This window comes from Limulus polyphemus, unplaced genomic scaffold, assembly GCF_000517525.1.
Source record: "Limulus polyphemus unplaced genomic scaffold, Limulus_polyphemus-2.1.2 Scaffold86, whole genome shotgun sequence".
In the NCBI taxonomy this organism is placed as follows: domain Eukaryota; kingdom Metazoa; phylum Arthropoda; class Merostomata; order Xiphosura; family Limulidae; genus Limulus; species Limulus polyphemus.
The window spans coordinates 840,742-846,484 of record NW_013665696.1 but is presented as its reverse complement, the minus strand read 5'-3'; positions in this window follow the sequence as shown (position 1 = coordinate 846,484).

The window sequence follows — 5,743 nt, the reverse complement described above, 5'->3', positions numbered from 1 at the left end:
CCTTCCCTCTAGTCTTACACTGCTAAATTATGGATGGCTAGCGCACATAGCCCTCGTGCAGCTTTGCGCGAAATTCATAACAAACAAACAAACTGTCCGTATTTACGCTTTCTGCAAATGTAATGAATTCACCTACGTTTTTATTAAATTTTGAAAAAGCTGTTGGTATAGAATCATGTAAATAAACTTTGGTCATATATAATATTACATAACTTCAGATTCGTTTGTTTGAATATTACAATGTATGGTCAGTTTTGAAATAGACATACAGGTGTAATAATAGACAATATTACTAACAATGTACAGAGATTATTAATTCACCATTTCGAGAGCGAGTTTAAACAGGTTTGAGGACTTAATGACCTTGAAATATGTCCTTCAAAAAGTCCCAATTACACTTTGGTAAAGTGTTAATTTGCATGCACTAATAGAGAAACATATTTAATCATACGTTATTGCTCTAGGTTGGTATGAGAAAAATAAAATTGTTTTTTTTTGTTTTTGTCGACCCTGAACCCTAAATTAGAAACCACAAATAACGAAGACGCTTGAATAATATCATAACGACGTATACATTGTGATCTGAAAGTTAGGTTGTAAGTTATACTAACAAGCGTACGTTATAAAGTGTTTAAAACAGGTTTTCGCCACGCTCGGCTCTTCACTGAGTGCCATCAGGTCAAATCAATATATGCTAAAACAGAAGCTATTAATATTGATTTATATAAAATGAGGTCAATTGCTCTAAGGTTAATATCAATTTTAGGAAACTGTATTTCGAGTGGGGTATTTATTATAATATATGATAATGAGTAAATCATAGTTGAAGAATAAGAGAACCTAGAGTCGACAAAGACTACCTTATAGTAGACAAAATTGAAACGCTGAAGATTAAACATAATATTTTAGCAGGGAAAAATCAAAACATTGAAAACAAATGTGATGATAAACATGCGTTTTAATGATATAATTAACATGAAACTGTGAATAAGAAGGATGATGTCAAAATTAAAGAAGATTTATCACATTTCAAAATCGGAATTCAGTGTAATATATTGTTGCGTCCGCGAAGTCACATGACTAGTTTCTAGAACTATCCTGTACCTTGGCGAATGCTCTAGCAATTACTAGATATAGGGTAGTCTGGTATATAAAAAAGGGTGACAACGAGACGGAACAATAATGTGTGTGTAGACAGTGAGTAATTGATCTCCAGTCAGAGAGAGACGTATTGTTGAAGTTAACGTTCGTTGTTATCGTGTTTGTTTTAGCGCGATTGTTGAAATTAAGTGTATCGAAAAGTTATATTCAGAAAGAATAAACCAGTTTTATTAAGTAAGGACTTGTGTCGCTAAAATTTCGTTGGAACGAAGTTATGGAAAGTTAATTAACAAACGGAGACGTAACAATATATATATATATGCGTGCAAGTGTATAAAACACGTTTTCAATTGCAGTTAGCACAAAAGGCTTTTATTACATAAAAGAACATACAAAAAAAAACGTTTGTGGGGAGTCTCTGGATTTCAAAACGTTTAGTAGAGGTAAATTGTTTTGTACATGTGCATTCTCTTCTGCAACTCCAAAAGTGTTCGAGAGCTCTGATTCAAAGACTTTATTTTCTGAAGTTGTTCAAACGTTTTCTTTGCGTATAAGTTTAGCTGTTATTTTTCGTTAAAGCTTCGAATGAAGGCGTTGGATTTCCATTTTAAACAGATGCTGGATCCTAACATCTACAGGGTAATGGAATTAATTGGGGGCAACTATATATTTTGATTAAAAACTTCTATGTGAACCGGAATAGATTTAATTTTTATATTCCAGTCGACAAAGTCGATAAAAGAAAGTTCGTGTGTTCCAGGATTTGGCGCAAAGTTACACAAAAACTATCTTTCGTTGCAAATTTTGAACTGACACACTAGAGGGAAGGCAGCTAGTTACCAGTACCCACCACCAACTCTTGGGTAACTCTTGTCTGATGGAATAGCCACTCTTGAAACGCAAAATGTGAATACTATTTTAGTGGCAACGGGTTGTGAACCTCGAATCTTCAGATTCATAGTCTAGGCACTATAAATAACAGGCCACGCCCGGTCCAGAATAAAATTAGGACTCAGTCTTCTTTTTTACCTACATAACACTTTTTTCTACTTTTGAGAGGGTTTCTTAGTTTGTGTTTTAGCGCAAAACTACACAGTACTTCATCTGAACTCTTCCCAGATTAGGTATCGAACCACGATGTTTAGCGTTATAAGCTGTCAGGTTTAAACTGAGCCACCAGGGAACGTTTAAAAAAGTAGTTCTTTGAAGATAAATTTACCCAGCATTAAAATTGGCGTTATCCAAATTCGAATTCTAGGAATGTCAATGTACTTTGTGTTCTCCTAAATATATATACTTTTCAAAACATTAATTGTTAAACTCCTTTTTTTTTCAAATAAAATAATATATCAGATTAACAGACATAGTTGAAAATATTTTTAATAAGTTTTCATGCCAAAATTCTAGATAGTGTTTTGAATGAAAAACAAAACAAAAAATAAATGTATTATTTTAAGAAATACACCAAAAGAGGGAAAATAAAATAAATGTAGGAAAAGGAATAGACATTGAAGAAAGAAGAGTAATCTATATTCTTAGAAATAAAATAATGAAAGTCATTCAGTAAGAACCCTGAAATAATAATTGGTTTAGTTTGGTTTGTTTTTGAATTTCTTGCAAAGCTACACAAGGGCTATCTGCACTAACCGTCCCTAATTTAGCAGTGAAAGACTAGAGGGAAGATAGCTAGTCACCACCCCTCACAGCTAACTCTTGGGTTACTCTTTTTTCAACGAATAGTGGGATTGACATTATAACGCCCCCACGGCTGAAAGAGCGAACATGTTTGGTGTGACGGGGATTCGAACCCGCCACCCACAGATTGCGAGTCGAGCGCCTAACCGGCTATGCCGGGCCAAATGCGGACCGAAAGGAACAAGAACAGAACTTACTGGAATTCAAGTATGACACTAAACCATTTCGTACCTGAAAGAAAATTATTTATATTTTTTTCAAAGTTGGCATTCGTAACTTTTAGATATTAAAACAACCAGTTGGAATATTAACGCTCGAACACAAACTCTTACAAAATTAAGGCTGAAACAGAGACAAAGCAGGACCGATGTAATAATAGTATAATCATCAACCCCCCCCCCCCAATCCACAAAGTAGAAAAATATCAGTTTTTCCCTTGGGGTACTTAAGACTCCCAACAAATAGCTTTATCTACCAAACAAGTGGCATAGTGCTTAACACGTTAATCTGCACAATATATATATATAAACACAATACTTTTAAAGACGTGGCACAAAATTTATTATAATTTCTAATAATCAGTATTGTGAATGGAGGTACATTCAGTGGAGAGCTAGAGTTCAGGAATGTCCTTTCAAGGTCTAAGTATTGTGATTTGAAACATACATTTGAAACTATTTCATTGTAGTTTCCAATGTATCTAATTGTTGTTTCTATTGGTGAAACCAAAACTCATTGGTGTGTTACATCTTTAAGTCTTTCTATTGCATGGATTGACTATAACAAGCCCCCCCTCCCGTGGCAAGGCGGTATTGTCTGCGGACTTACAGCGCTAAAAACCGGGTTTCGATACCCGTGGTGGGCAGAGCACAGATAGCTTTGTGTTACGCAGTCCTGATTTTACGAACTTATAGTGAAGAAGATGAATGATTGCTATATACGCTTTTTTTTTCCTGAAAATAAAATATAGTAAGTATGTTAATGAAACGTCTTTATTATTGTTATAGTCTTGTTTGTTTGTTTGAAGTTAAGCACAAAGCTCTTCCTTGGATCATAAGTACAATTATTAAAAAATAAAACAAATACAAAAATATAGAATCTAATTAGAGGCCAAATCATCTCTCTCCCCCTCATGCAAGATATTCGACCATCACGTAATTACAATGCTAAAATCCGAGGTTCTATTCCATCTGTCGGCTGCCAAGTAATACTAAAGAGTCTTCTTTCGTTTAATTCTTCCACAAAGGATTTCCGACGTTAAAAGGAAAACAAAAACAAAAAACCGTGGCAGATTGTTAGGAAGTAAAATTCAGTTGTGCTAAATTACATTTGAATGCAGTATTATTTCCTAGAGTTGGAGCTTTGGCGTGTAAAAAGCAAAAAATCATCTGCTAAGGAATAAAGATTTTCAACTTTAACGACATTTTATGCATACATGAATTAAACGACCAAATCAAAAAACACTTAATAATTCTAATACTGTCATCCCCAATTTTGAACTGCTGGCACTAAAGAAACGGTAGCCGGTCAGCAACAATCATGCCAAAAATACTTTTTTATTCCACTGTTTGAGCCGAGGGCCAGAACTGATTGTCACTTTTACAGAGGTTGATCACGTTATATCAAAATTATTCGGTAGCCTTACCGCCTTGATAAGGATGTCATGTCCAACGCACACCACTCTTCCGTGCTTTTTCTATAAATACTTTTTTGGACGAGAACGACGATTTTGCAGGTCTTATTATAACAGTCTGATCACACAGAAATCCATAGATGCTGCATCTTACGACTTGACCGGTATATCTTTGATTGGAATAGCATGAATGCCAGTTTCATTCTCCAACTGCTTGAGATATGATTATATTGTGTACTGTTGCCTGGGGCACGAGGACAGCTTTTACCACTGAACTTCATGTTAATAATTTTTTACCAGTTACAAGACGCTGCACTTTCTTTACCACGTCTGCAGGTCTCGTTCTGGATAGTCCTAGTGCTCCAAGTTTACTAATATTCCTTTATTTTCCAATGTCATTAAATACAAGGGTAATCCCAGTCTTGGAAATTCTCAATCCGAACATATCTTTATGATCTAAGTTTAAAAATGTTTTGCATCGGAAAAGCTGTTATATATCCTTCCCAAAATTGATCAATTTTTGGTGGATTCACACTTTCTACGAAAAACCAAACAATGGCAAAATGTAGTTATGATACATTCTGTTTCATCGCGACTTTATATTGACTGTGACTTGCTGATTTACATATCCAAAATCATTTTAATATAAAATACTCATTCATTGATACAATGAGACCGCAACTGAAAGTGCGGAGTATTTCAGCGTCATCATGTCGGTTATCCGATCCACAGCTAATTACAAGGCCACCTTCTATTAAGGAGTCATGCTGTTCCCTGTAGCCAAATTAGACTTTTCTAATTTCTTCCACATTGAGACTTCTTACTTTCTCGACCAAAAAATAACAGGAGCCAAAGATTTCAATTATTAGGAAAATTTCGAGCGAGAGAAACCAAATTTCGACATGGTTTAATTTATTTCATTTAGTGTCTTCCCATTCGGTCGGCTTAAAGTGACCAGCGACTAGGAAGTAAAATCAACTAAGACAGTGGGTTCTCATTCCATGATACGGCCAAATCCCTATACATATGTATAACGTTGTTTCCTAATTTAACCTATTTTAAAAAGCTTTGAATAGAAATGTAAGAAACTCATTTATATTACAGTGTAAAAAGAAAGGAACAACACTTGTCACCTTTTAATATCACATGTAAAAAATTATAAATTTCACGAAAGTACAATTTTTCGCTTAAGTTTATGCTTTTTTGTTTTGGCCCAGCATGGCCAGGTGGTTAGGGGCACTTGACTCGCACTCTGAGGGTCGCGGGTTCCAATCCCCGTCCCATCAAACATTCTCGCCCTCTCAGCCGGTCAGC